The sequence below is a fragment of the Suncus etruscus genome, chromosome 1 (assembly GCF_024139225.1).
Source record: "Suncus etruscus isolate mSunEtr1 chromosome 1, mSunEtr1.pri.cur, whole genome shotgun sequence".
Taxonomy (NCBI): Eukaryota; Metazoa; Chordata; class Mammalia; order Eulipotyphla; family Soricidae; genus Suncus; species Suncus etruscus.
Window position 1 is genome coordinate 134,204,579 of NC_064848.1, and position 14,798 is coordinate 134,219,376.

The 14,798-nt window shown below is 34.3% G+C and overlaps 1 non-coding gene across 1 annotated transcript; it reads left to right on the forward strand.

Moving 5' to 3' along the window:
* The first annotated feature begins 14,376 nt into the window (after window positions 1-14,376).
* On the forward strand, window positions 14,377-14,536 carry LOC126033468 (U1 spliceosomal RNA). Its single transcript, XR_007504454.1, has one exon. It is a non-coding gene; the product is annotated as a U1 spliceosomal RNA (small nuclear RNA).
* Window positions 14,537-14,798: the final 262 nt, after the last annotated feature.

Genomic DNA, 14,798 nt, shown 5'->3' on the forward strand with positions numbered 1-14,798 from the left:
GTGCTACAAGGCTGCTTGTTTTAAATTATAAAATAAATGCACTATTTTTGTCATTCTAAGGAAGTTGTGTATATTTTACTTATGAATCAAATCTTTTAAGAGCTTTTCTTCAATGCTACATTATATGGTTAAAGTTTAAATTACAAAGCTCAAATTGCAGTTATTAAGAATAAAAACAATTGTATTTCATATAGCTGACTTGGGTTTAATCCCAGGAATACATCCAGTTCCCCAAGACCACCAGTAATGATCCCTGAGCTCAGAATAAGAAGATTTGAGTACAATCAGGTATGGCACAATAAATAAATGAATGAAATAAAAACAAAACAAAATTTGTAAATAGTATTAAACTTATCTGACTTTTTTTGTTTACTGTTTTCAAGAATCACAGTGAAAAAATCATTTTTGTTGAAAAACAGAAAAACTACACAAAATGGGAGGTTTAGAAAAAATAAATTATTTCTTTACTGGTCATGTTTTGTCATGTTTTGATAGCTTTGACCTGAATTTGTAATATTGGGAAATTTTAAGTTGTCTGAAATTTATTTACTGTGAGATTGCAGCTGGTATAGCCTGCTCCAACCTTCACTACAAAAATACCTATGACATGCTAAAGGTAAATCACTATAACCTATTATTATTCATTAATATGTTGTAAACTGGGATTAAATGGAGTTTATTTTTTATTCAAGCTTGAAAAACTTTTTTATGATTTGTTCATTTATTCCATTTGATGACTATTAGATCTTAGTGATGAGGATAGTATGACATGATATATTTTCATAGTGTACAAGATTAATCTCATGACTATCATTAAACAATTTGTAATATATGTCTGTACAAAATTAATTCTGGTTATTTATTTTGGGAGTGATACCTCACAAGCTATGTTCTGGACCTCAGAACCACTCCTTGAACTCAATGCAAAGTTTGGCTGCTTGAACCCTTTCACATTAGAAAATACCAGTGTCAAATAAGAGGTGCCCAGGAGCTCCCAGGGGAAACCTAGATTTTTGAAAGGGCCGGGTAGTAGTATGTTCAAATTTGATGTCTGCACCCCTGAATAGAAAACTATCTCCTTGCTGAGCCCCCCACCTCAGTTCTTCATTTTAACCATCTTATAAAATGACTGCTAAGATTAGTTCTATCCTTTTAATTCACTTATATGAAGGTCACTTTCATTCAAGGTTTCAGTTAAACAATGAATATTAGAAAAAAGAGCTGAGGTTTGTCCCTTTTTAGTAACTTTGAAAACTTAAATGCAGTGGTTATTAAAAACCACTTGGCATATGAATCCATGACAATATTTACTGTAAATTAATTTTTCTTATTCTCAAAATGGGGCTTTAGAGTCTTCATATCTGTGTGAATACCAAGGATTTTTATCTGTAGGAGGTTCATGAATACCTTGGATGATAAGAGTGAGTAAGAGATAATTTATATATTCTATTGTGAATTGAGAATCTGAAATAGTTCTGAATACCTAAAACTAAGAGGATACCTGAACTGTAGGAGTTGGAGATCCTAAGAAAGTTCAGTAAATAATGAGCTAAGAAGATGGCTATCTAGCGTAAGAGCAGTGGAAGATTACATATTTCAAATAGAAAAATAGGTGATAAATAGATATTATAGGGAACTCTATCTGATAACATATGACTTAAGAATAATAGTATAATACTAAGCCAAGATAGTCTTTTTTCTTGTTTTACATCATACAATGATTGGTCTATCTTGTGGAATACCTTATTGATCACTGGCCCTAAAATATAGTATTATATTATGTAGTTCATTTATTTATACATTCAACCTAAATTAGGCTATTATTACTTGTGATTAGTTTCTTAAAGTTTAATTTTATTTATTTATTTACTTTATCTTTAGTTTGGGGTTATCCCAGTCTGTGTTTAAGATTTACTCCTGGTTCCGTTCTCATAGTTACTCCTGGTATTATTTAGGGGACTGAGTGGTTAGCTTTGAATCTGTGTTAGCTGAATATAAAATTAGTGATTTACACCTACATTATTTTTTTCTGTACCTACTTGTAATTTCTAATTGAAAAGAATTTTTCTTACTTTTATTTTTCTCCTTTTGGTACTTTACCTTTCCTCCTCCAGATAGTAATTTTAACATATTTCAAAATATCTCCTGTTTGAATAGTTTTCAGTCATTTTTATTGGTCAAATTTAAAAGTCTCATTTCTAGTGTTTCATTTGACATCCCTCACTCTATAACTGGAGTCCCCCATGGGTCACACGTGTCCCATTGTGGACATTTATCCTGGTGTTCTTTGCACTGTTGCCTATCCTGCTTAGAGGCTGACTCATCCAGGGCCCACACTGCACGTGTGTGGGATATATGTTTCTTTCTGTTTCTGGATTCTTACTCTCAGTCTTGGGCAGTGGTCCTCAAACTAATACCAGAGAAAAGGATGCCAAAAGTTTCTATTGAAATACTGGTAAGTTTGTTAGTTTAACTTTACTTGTTCTTTATTTTAAATATTTTGTTTTCAATAAAATGTATGAAGTGTGCATAGAATTTGTTCATAGATTTTTTTTTAACTATAGTCCAGTAATACAGCAGTCCGAGTTACAGTAACTGGCCCTGTTTAAAAGTTTGAAGACCCCTATTCTTGAGAATGCTTTCTCTACTGGACATCTGAATGTCAGTGAAGAACTGAGCCTTTTCCTGGATTGTGACAAAAATTGAACATCTTTGTATTCCTGCATGATGCACCTGTATTGATCTTCTGGGTCACTAAGTTAGTTCTTATTTTGTTTTATAAAGTGGATATTGATATAGTTTTGGTTCAGTGACAATTACAGTATTATTTGTGACACAGTGCTTGACAACCATACTTGAAGAAGTTACAATGACATTTAGAAGCATACTGCTTTTACATAAGTAATTTGTTTCTTAGCCAAATTCTATATAACAACCTGAAAGAAGAGCTGTTAAACGATTCCTCCAAATTCTTCTGCAGGATCCTATCCAGATGTCAAATAGTATGAAACTGTGTTTAAAAAAAAAACCTGGCCTGGACTTTAAAGTATGTTTGATCCATTTATCCTCCCAAAGGTAATTTAATTTTTGAAGTGTTAAAATTACTTTTTTTCTCCTAAACTGATGACCGCAGAACAGATTACTTTGATTAATGAATCATAGTTTCTTCTACTTGGCTGTAGTTCTAAATAATCTGTTTCTTTGATTCATGTAATTGTAATGACTCCAGAGAATAAGCAAAATGAGATTAACAGAGGGAGGTCAAAAACAAAAAAATAAAAACTATCACTTTTAGAATATAATTTAAAAATTTTATTTGAATATATTATTGCATAAATTATATGATGAACTATAAGCAATAAAAATCAATAACAGAACAATATATAAGTTATAAATTGATTTATAAATTGATTATATATAATATATAAGTTATATATAACTATATATATGTACCTATATATAACTATATATAATTTATAAATTGATTATTTGAGGCCTAATTCTAGTGTCTAGTTTGCAGGAGGTGCTAAAGGTATGTGATGACCCATCACAGAACCATAAGAAGGATCTAATAAAATTGTTTTAGATTTCACATGTTCAAAGAGAATTAATCTGATGTGAATGAATTAATAGAATGAATAGTCAATGAATTAATAGACAAATATATGTCTTTTCTTATGTGATAAACCTTTTAGTATTTGCAACAGCTCATCAGATAACATGGTGACTTCTAAAAATTTGCTGCAAGTTGACAAAATACCAGGCAGAGCGAATTTATTAAAAAGATAGAATATATCACTATAAACTCTAAGCACTAGTTTAAACCCATGATACCTCGTACAGCAACAAATAAATTGTCAGATGTTTATGATTTATAAAACATTTATTTTTAGAAAAACAAAGAGATAAAATATTTGAGTGATGTGTGCAGTATCTGAGAGATAAAATTATTATATGTCCATATAAGAACTATACACTAAAATCTATAAAATTTATGTTCATCATTTCTTAAAATTATTTTTTGGTGTTATTCATATTATTAAGTAATTAGGAAAAAAGATTTTAAATATTCTGAAATCTAGATAATTCTTGTTAATATTCAGAGAATATAGGAGCATTATTGCTATTTCAAATAAACATTTCTTTGCTTTTTAATATAATGTGAGGAAAATGAGTTCTATGAAAACAAAATCCTTAAAATACTCCTATATCTTATACAAAAGTGTTAATATGTTTCCTTAGTGGCAAAAGGGACTTTCAAAATTTATTAAATTAAAAATAATTAGATGGAGACATGATTGACCTCATTTAGATCAATCAAATATAGTGACAGAATCCTTGTAAAAGGTATCAGGAGAATAGAATCAGAGAGGATGTGACAAAAGGAGCAGCTTTTAATTAATAAACCAGAGTGAACTATTTGCTGGTTTTGTTTGTTTGTTTGTTTGTTTTTTGGTGAATAAGGGACCATGAAGTCAAGAGTAGAAGATTTTTCTAGAATCTTGAGAAGAGCCCTTTTAAAATCTACAAAAGAGGGGCCAGAAAGATAGTTTACAGTAGGTAACATATTTGCCTTGCATGAAATCTGCTGGTTTCAGCTATCAGCACTTCCATATGATCCCTGACAACCCAATCGATATGATCTTTAACACCCAGGTGGTCTTTTATTCTCAGTAAAGAGTGATCACTGATTACATAAGCAGAAGTAAACTCTGAGTACTGCCAATTATAGCTCAATTGGAAAATGAAAATAAGAACAACAAATGACATTTTAAAATAATTTCAGAGCAATTTAACAAAGCTGATCATTAATTTAAATATATTTCAGACCCCTAAATTTTATTTTTAAGAAAATATTAGTTTACATGTTCTCAGTTTGAAGTTATATGACTCTCTGTGTGCTCCCAGGATATACAAAAGGGGCAACATCAGAAAACCTGTAAATGGGGACTCTGATGTAAGAGTAGGGTACCAATTGTTAAAATAGGGCACTTTACAGTAACATGGGTGAAACTATAGGTTATCATGCTAAGTGGAGTTAGTTAGAAAGATAGTAGTATTTAAAGAGAGACAGTATCGCATCAACAATGGGTCAAAGGCAGCACAATAAAATGAACATTACACACGGTTGAAGTGGAGGTGGTATATTAGTTGAAAGAGATAGATTTTGGGGACACTTATTAGGGGAGAGAGAAGGATACACTGGCAATGGTTGTGTTATTAAATTATGTATGTAGTAAATCACCAATAACAGTATTGTAAGTCTCAGAAATTTAATCAATAAAAATAAAATATTTTTAAAATATTTTTATTTGTATGTCCTAAAATCAGTTGAAATGTGCAGATAATTGTAGATCATGTTCACATAAATTTTCTCATTTTGAAATGTAAATTATAAGCCCAGACACTATTTCTATATCCCTTAATATAGTGTTCAATAAATGCTCAATAGTAATGAGATGGTTTTTGTTCTAGATTTTGGATATTTTTACATTAACGTGTGGCAATACCTCGCATAGCCAATAATAGGCTCTATCGGTATTTAACAACATTCCAAAAATATGACCATAGATAAAGAAATGATATGGTTCAAATGGGTTCATGTTCTTTGAAAATAATTGCTATTCTTCTCTTTAAAAAACATCAACTCAAAAGAACTTAAAAACAGTAAAGTTTAATACATTAAAGTAATACTTTAATGCATTTTTTGTAGCTCATCTAAAGAGAAAATCGCAATTAATGAGTCCAGACGAAATATTACTTTTTAAATTATTTTATAAGTTTGCAGTACTTGGTAATAAAGATGGAATTATTTTTATTATTAGAACATTTAAAAAAAAGAACATTTAGATGAATTATTTTCAAAATATGTTAAAATAAACTACTTCTAAGATTTTATTTCAAAAAAGAATGAGTAGGGGCAGGAGAGGTGGTACAAGAGGTTAAGGTGACTGCCTTGTCCAAACTAGCCTAGGACAGACGATCCCCCTGCGTCCCAGATGGTCCCCCAAGCCAGGAGTGATTTCTGAGTGCATATCCAGGAGTATTTCCTGAGCATCACTGAGTGTGGCCTAAAAAACAAACCAAAAAAAAAAGAGTAGTTCTATGTTTGGCTATAGTGTATTCTTATTTTGAGCTCTTTAACTTATTGAGTGTGTGTGTAGATATAGTTTGGGCCACACTTTGCTGTACTTGGTTTTACTCCTTGCTCTTTGCTCAGAGAACACTCTTGGTGAGTTCAGAGAACCATACACGTTGCCATGCATAGAATCTATCCAGTTCTATTATCTCAATGGCCTGTCCTCTACATCTTTTACAGAAGTGTGTTATATATCTGCCAGTGTATGCAAAGACTCATAAACAGATTAAGCTAATGGTTTTCTCCATTATTTAAATTATATTTTTACAAATATAGATAATATCAAATGATCAAATTTGTTCAATGAAATAAATGGTAGCTAATTTTGAATTAGTGGACTCTTAAAATGATCTGGCAGTAGTTCTACTTCTTATTCTTTTGTTTTGTATTGGGGCCACACATGGTGATGCTCAGGTGTTATAACCTCCTCGCTATACACTCAGAAATTATTTCTGGATTGGGGGACCATCTGGGAACCTGGGAGATTGAACCACGTTCCATCCTAGGCTATCCACAAAAGGCAGACACCTTACGCATTGTGCCACCGCTCCAGCCCCTCTACTTGTTATTCTTTTTTTATATTAATATCTTTATTTAAACACTTTGATTACAAATATGATTGTAGTTGGTTTTCAGTCATGTAAAGAACAACCCTCTTCAGTGGTGTAACATTCCCATCACCAATGTCCTAAATCTCCCTTCTCCCCACCCCCACCTGTACTCCAGATAGGCTTTCCATTTCCCTCATTCATTCACATTGTTATGATAGTTCTTAGTGTAGTTATTTCTCTAAATGCACTCACCACTCTTTGTAGTGAGCTTCATATATGAGCTGGATCTTCCAGCCCTCCTCTCTTTGTCTCTGAGAATTATTGCAAAAATGTCTTTTATTTTTCTTAAAACCTATAGATGAGTGAGACTATTCTGTGTCTATCTCTCTCCCTCTAGCTTATTTCACTCAGCATAATAGATTCCATGCACATACATGTAAAGGAAAATTTTATGACTTCATCTCTTCTGACAGCTGAATAACATCCCATTGTATATCTGTACCACAGTTTTTTAGCCATTCATCTGTTGAAGGGCATCTTGGTTTGTTCCAGTGTCTGGCTATTGTAAATAGTACAGCAATGAATATAGGTCTGAGAAAAGAATATTTGTATTGTATTTATATGTCCGTAGGGTATATTCCTAGGAGTGGTATAGCTGGATCAATGTAAGCTCAAATTCCAGGTTTGGGAGCAATCTCCATATTTCTTTCCATAAAGGTTGGACTAGATGGCATTCCCACCAGCAGTGGATAAGATTTCCTATCTCTCCACATCCACACCAGCACTGCTTGTTCTCATTCTTTGAGATGGGCACCAATCTCTGTGATGTGAGATGGTACCTCATAGTTGTTTTGATTTGCATATCCCTGATGATTAGTGATGTGGAGCATTTTTTCATGTGCCTTTTGGCCATTTGTATTTCTTCTTTATCAAAGTGTCTGTTCATTATTTCTCCCTATTTTTGATATGATTAGATGTTTTTTTTCTTGTAAAGTTCTGTCAGTGCCTTGCATATTTTGGATATTAGCCTCTTATCTGATGTATATAGTGAATAGTTTCTCCCATTCAGTGGGTGGCTGTTGTATCCTGGGCACAATTTCCCTTGAGGTACAGAGACTTCTCAGTTTAATATACTCCCATTTGTTTATCTCTGCTTCCACTTGTTTAGAGAAGTTTCCTCCTTAAAGATGCCTTTAGTCTCAATGTCATGGAGTGTTTTACCTACATGGTTTTCTATATATCTTACGGTTTCAGGTCTGATATCAAGGTCTTTAATCCATTTTGATTTTACCTTGTTAAAAGCTGTTAACTGGGGGTTTGAGTTATTTTTTTTTTGGCAAGTTGTTAACAAATTGTACCAACACCACTTGTTGAAGAGGCTTTCTTTGCTCCATTTAGGATTTCTTGATTCTTTTTTAAAAATTAGGTGATTGTGTTTCTGGGGAACATTCTCTGAGTACTCAAGCTTATTGCACTGATCAGAGGGTCTCTCTTTATCCCAATACCATGCTGTTTTGATAACTATTACTTTGTAATACAGTTTAAAGTTAGGGAAAGTAATACCTTCCATATTTCTTTTCTCAGGGAGTGCTTTAGCTATTTGAGGATGTTTATTGTTCCAAATAAATTTCAGAAGTGTTTGATCCACTTTTTTGAAGAATGTCATAGGTACCTTAGAGGAATCCCATTAAATCTATACAATGCTTTGGGGAGTATTGCCATTTTAATTATGTTAATCCTGCCAATCCATGAGTGGGGTATATGTTTCCATTTCCTAGTGTCCACTCTTATTTCTTGAAGTAGTGTTTTATAGTTTTCTTTGTATAGGTCCTTCACATCTTTGGTTACATTGACTCAAAGATATTTGAGTTTGTGTGGCAATAATGTGAATGGGGTTGTTTTTATATTGTCAATTTTTTCCCTATCAGTATTGGTGTATGAAAGACCATTGATTTTTGTGTGTTATTTTTGTAGCCTGGCACATTGCTATATGAATCTTTTTTTTTTTTTTTGGTTTTTGGGCCACACCCGACATTGCTCAGGGGTAACTCCTGGCTGTCTGCTCAGAAATAGCTCCTGACAGGCACGGGGGACCATATGGGACACCGGGATTCGAACCCACCTCCTTTGGTCCTGGATCGGCTGCTTGCAAGGCAAACACCGCTGTGCTATCTCTCCGGGCCCTGAATCTACTTTTTTTTTTTTAATATAAATTTTTATTTTGATCATAATGGCTTACATATTGTTGACAATAATATTTTAGGTACATATTTACATAAAATCAGGGGGGATTCCCATCGCCAAATTGTCATCCCTACGCCTCCGTTTCTATCCTACCTCCCTTTTCCTTTTCCCTCACCCCAGGGCGGCTAGAATATGTGGTCCCCTCTGTATCTAACCCACTACTTAGTAGTCTTGCACCTGTTTGGTCCTGATGCCTCCCTTATTTCCCCCTCTATCTGGAGTCAGGACTAGCTAGTTCAAGTTGCGTGGTTTTGTTTGAAGGAGAAAAAAGCAATAAACTGGGGTAAGAGTCTAATACCCCGAAAATGGGCGGAGTCCTTCTAAAGGCTCTAATCATCACTCTGGGAGATGGAGAAAAAGTAGGTGAAACACTCCACTAGTACCAAAAGAAGTGTCAAATATCCAGTGAGGGCTCCAGCTATTTCGATAAGCACCACACAGAGCAGACAAAACAAACAAACAAACAAGTAGAAAAAAAAATAAAACAAAAACAGACAAACAAAAATCACGCCATGGTCTTGAATTAAGAAACATGGCATAGTACATAACGAAAGAGAAGAAAGGAAGAGAAAAAAAAATAAAAGAAAATAAGTATAATTGGGGACTACACTTTCAATAATCACACCCAAACAGAGAAATCAACCAAAATAGATTGGTAAATCAAAAATAATAATAACAATAATAAATGAAGGTACTATATATATTTATATCAAAAAATAACCAAGGTTTTGTGCTTTTTGTATTTTTGTTTTTTTCCCTCCTGCACTGGCACAGTAAATATTGGGGTCATTCGAAAAAGAATTCACTTGGCCTAAGAGATATGGGATTTCTCCGTCCTTGGAGCATACTGTCATGGGATCGACTCTAGACATTGCTCAGGATCCTTTACTTTCCCGGTGGTGTTTTGTTTTTTTTTTTCCTTTCTTTTTTTTTTCCTTTGGTGTGTGGAAGACTTCTGCTCTGTGTTTAGAGGTCTCAGTATCTGTACAGATCCTGAGGTGGGACTTATGATGAAGTCAGTCTTTGTGGTTCTAGAGGTTCTGTTACCTCAGTGTCATTTTAACCCATCTTCTGTGGTTGATGATCTTGGTCTTTTTTTTTAAAAAAGTTTTTTGGTAGAGTCTTTAGGGTTTTCTAAGTAGAGAATCATGTCATCTGCAAACAGTGAGCGTTTGACTTCTTCCTTTCCTATCTGGATTCCCTTGATATCTTTTTCTTGCCTAATTGCTATAGCAAGTACTTCCAGTACTATGTTGAAAAGGTGTGGTGAGAGAGGACAGCCTTGTTTTGTACCAGAATTTATAGGAAAGGCTTTTAGTTTTTCTCCATTGAGGATGATATTTACCATTGGCTTGTGGTAGATGGCCTTAACTATATTGAGAAAAGTTCTTTACATTCCCATCTTGCTGAGAGTTTTGATTAAGAATGGGTGTTGGACCTTATCAAATGCTTTCTCTGTGTCAATTGATATGATCATGTGATTATTTTTCTTGTTGTTGATGTTGTGTATTATGTTGATAGATTTACGATTGTGAAACCATCCTTGCATTCCTGGGATGAAACCTTCTTGATTGTAGTGAATGATCTTCTTGATGAGGCATTGGATCCTATTTGCCAGGATTTTGTTGAGGATCTTTGCATATGTGTTCATTAGGGATATTCGGTTGTAATTTTCTGGTTTTAGTAATAAGGTGATGTTGGCTTCATAACCAGTGCAAAATAATGTTTTATTTATATATATATATATATATATATATATATATATATATATATATTGGTTTGATATTGTTGTTGTTCCCACTTTTTTATGTGCTCTGTTTTGTTTTTATTTAAGGACCATGGTTATTATGTGATGCTTGTGTTTATTGCTGTAGTGCTTATTGGATTTTTTGTTTGATATTTCTTTTTGTATTGTTGTGGTGTTTCTCTTCCTTTTTCCCTTTCTTCTCTCGAACTGATGTTGAGAGCCTCTAAGGACTCTGCCCATTTTTGGCTTATTTGAGTTTTACCCCATTATATTGCTTTTCTTCTTTTCAAACAGAACAACATAATTTGCACCATCCATTGCGGCCTCTCAAATTGAGGGGGAAATAATGGAGGGTACAGAGACCAAACAGTTGTATGATAACTAAGTAGTAACAAAGATGATTGGACTTAAACACCTAACCCAAAGCCAATGACAAAAGAATCGATACCCAATATACAACAAACTAGACACAGTGGGGACCACTTATACTAGCAGCCCGAGGGGTAATGGAGGGAAAATGGGATGCAAACTTGGAATGGGTTGGAGGGAGGACAACTTTTGTGATGGGAATTCCCCTGATTCAATGTTAATATGTCTAAAATATTACTGTGAAAGAATGTAATCCACTTTGGTCAAAATAAAAATTATTATTATAAAAAATAAAAGCTATTTGGAATTGTACCTGTTTTTTCAATTTCATAAAAGAGCCTGGCCAGGATTGGTAGTAGTTCCTCTTGGAATATAATTCATTAGGAAATACATCTGGGCCTGGTCTTTTGTTTTGGGGCAGACATTTGATTGCTGTTTAATTTCCTCAATGTTAATGGGAGTGTTTAGATATGCTACATCTTCTTTATTCAACCGTGGAAGGTTATATCCATTATCCATTTCTTCCAGATTCTCTTATTTGGTGGCATAGAGTTTCTCAAAGTAGTCTTCGATTACCCATTGAATCTCTGCAATATCTGTAGTGATCTCCTCTTTGCACTTTTTTTTATTTTTGGTTTTTGGTCACACCTGGCAGCACTTAGGGGTTCCATCTGGCTCTACGCTCAGAAATTGCTCCTGGCAGGCTTAAGGGACCATATGGGATGCCAGGATTTGAATCACTGTTCTTCATGCAAAGCAAACTCCTTACCTCCATGCTATTTCTCCGCCCCCCTTTTCTTTCTTTTTTAATTAAAAATAATTTTATTTTAATCATAGTGGCTTACATATCATTGACAATAATATTTTAGGTACATATTAACATAAAATCAGGGGAATTCCCATCACCGAATTGTCCTCCCTCCACCTCCGTTCCCATCCTTCTTCCCATATCCTCTTCCCTTACCCCTGGGGCTGCTAGAATAAGTGATCCCCTCTGTGCCTAGCTTACTACTTAGTGGTCTTACACCTATTTGGTCTTGGTACCTCCCTTACCCCCCCCCAATTGGGAGGTGGGACTAGATAGTTCAAGTTATGTGGTTTTGTTTGAAGAAGAGAAAAAGTAATAACCTGGAGAAAAAAAAAAGAAAAAAAGAATCAGATACTTCGGAAAAGTCTCTCTTTTGTTGTGAGTTTAGCCAATGGTCTATAAATCTTGTTTATTTTTCAAAGAACCAGCTTCTGCTATCGTTGATCTTTTGGATTGTTTTTTGATTTCCACTTCATTGATTTCTGCTCTAAGCTTTGTTATTTCCTTCTGTCTCCCTATTTTTGGTTCCTTTTGTTTATTGTTTTCTAATTTTATGAGCTGCCTCATTAGGCTATTGAGGTATACTCCTTCTTTCGGATGTGTGCTTGCAAGGCTATAAATTTTCCTCTCAGTGCTGGTTTTGTTGTGTCCCATAGATTCTGATAGTTTGTGTCTTCATTGTCATTTGTTTCCAGGAAAGTTTTGATTTCCTCTTTGATTTCATCTCAAACTCACCTGTTGTTCAGTAGCAGGCTGTTTAATTTCCAATTGTTAACATTCATCTGTGTTCCTTTGTAGCTCACATCTAATTTCAGAGCCTTGTGGTCAATGAAGGTGGCCTGCAAAATTTCTATCCTTTTGATTTTATGGAGTTGTTTTTTGTGCCATCATGTGGTCTATTCTGGACAATGATCCATGTGCATTGGTTAAGAATGTGTATCCAGGTTTCTGGGGATGGAGTATCCTTTATAATTACTAGGCTTTCTTTCATTTCTCTTTTCAGGGCTAGTATTTTTTTGTTGGTTTTCAGTCTGGTTAACCTTTCAATTGGTGACAGGGCCGTGTTGAGGTCTCCCATATTATTATTGTGTTATTATTGATGTCCTCTCTCAAATTTGTCAATAACTGAATTAGATAATTTGCTGGTCTCTCATTGGGGGCATATATGATTAGCAGTGTGATTTCTTCCTGTTGCACACATCGCTTGATTAGTACAAAGTGTCCATCTTTGTTTCTTACAAATTTTCTGAGTCTAAAGTTTGTGTCATCTGATATTAATATGACCACCCCAGCTTTTTTAAGGGTGTTGTTTGCTAGGATGATTTTCCTCCAGCCTTTGGTTTTGAGTCTATTTTTGTTCTATTTAGGTGTGTTTCTTTTTTCTTTTTTTTTGTTTGTTTTTTGGGGTCCCACCCAGCAGTGCTCAGTGGTTAGTCCTAGCTCTACACTCAGAATCACTCCTGACAGCTCGGGAAACCATATGGGATGCCGGGATTCAAACCACCATCCTTCTGCATGCAAAGCAAACGCCTTACCTCCATGCTACTTTCTAGCCCCCAGGTGTGTTTCTTGTCGGCTGCAGATGGCTGGATTCATCTTTTTTCAGCCCCCAGGTGTTTTTTTTTTTGTAGTAAGCAGAAGGCTGGATTCATTTTTTTTTGATCCATTTAGCCACTCTGTGTGTCTCTCTCTTTTTTTAACTGAGGTCTAGAAATGACTTACATTTTGTTTATTTTCCTTTGAGACCTTAGGAATATGACTATACCTTGGGACACAAATTGGGTATTCTGTGGTAAGGTCATGATGACCATAGAAGCTAGATACTCGGCTTAGACTCTTCACAGAACAAAGAATAATTAAAAACAAGTGCATCAGAACTGCTGTGGTCTTTAGAGATAGCCTAAAACAAAATTGATATTTTGAAAGAAAATTGAACAGTGGCACTATCATTTCAATAATGCAATGGACTATCAACAAAGCTCATCTTAAAACTAGTTTAAATGGAATGGTTCTTTTTGGTATTATAAATTTTGAGATTTTTTTTTTTAATTTTTGTTTTGACCAAACTGGGTTACAAATCTTTCACAGTAACTTTTTAGGTACATAGTAACATTGAATCAGGGGCATTCCCACCACTAATGTTGTCCTCCCTACACCCCTGTTCCCAGCATGATTCCCATGTCATCCTCTTTTCTCCACCAGGTTGCTAGTATAAGTGGTCCCCTCTGTGTCTAGCATGTTGTAGATTGATTGTCTATTCTGTTGTCATTGGCTTTGGATTTGATGTTTAAGTCTGATCATTTTTTTTTATTTCTACTTAATGTTCATAATTCTGCCTGGTCTTGGTATCCTACATTATTTCCCCCTCAGTTTGTGAGATGAAAATGATAGTTCAAATTATGTGCTTCTGTTTGAAGGAAAGAAAAAAACTAGAATAAAATGGGGCAAAAATCAAACAAGCAAAGAATGGGAGGAGTTCTTTTAGGGTCTATAGATATCAAATTAAGAGAAGAAAGAAATACTTACCTGGAAGGGCAACTCCATGCTCACGAAGGTGGTTTCTCCAGGGTGAGACTCGCCCATTGCATTCTGGGTGTGTGACCTCTATGATTTCTCCAAATGTAGGAAACTCGACTGCATAATTTATGGTGGTGAGGGACTGCATGTGCACTCTCCTCTGGGGAGGGGAGAGAAGAAAGGATAAAAGGACTAAATAACAATACTAAAAAAGATTAAAAAAATTAAACAAAAAACTCAAAAAGCACTACAGCAATAAAGACACTAACCACACAATAACCGCAATCCTGAAATAAAAAAAAAAACAACAAAGCACAAAAAATTAAAAACACATGGAAAAAAAACAAGCAACAAACAACAACAATAACAAAACCAAAAAATTTTAATTTGTTCTCTCTTTTTGTTTCTTGCATAGGCACAGTA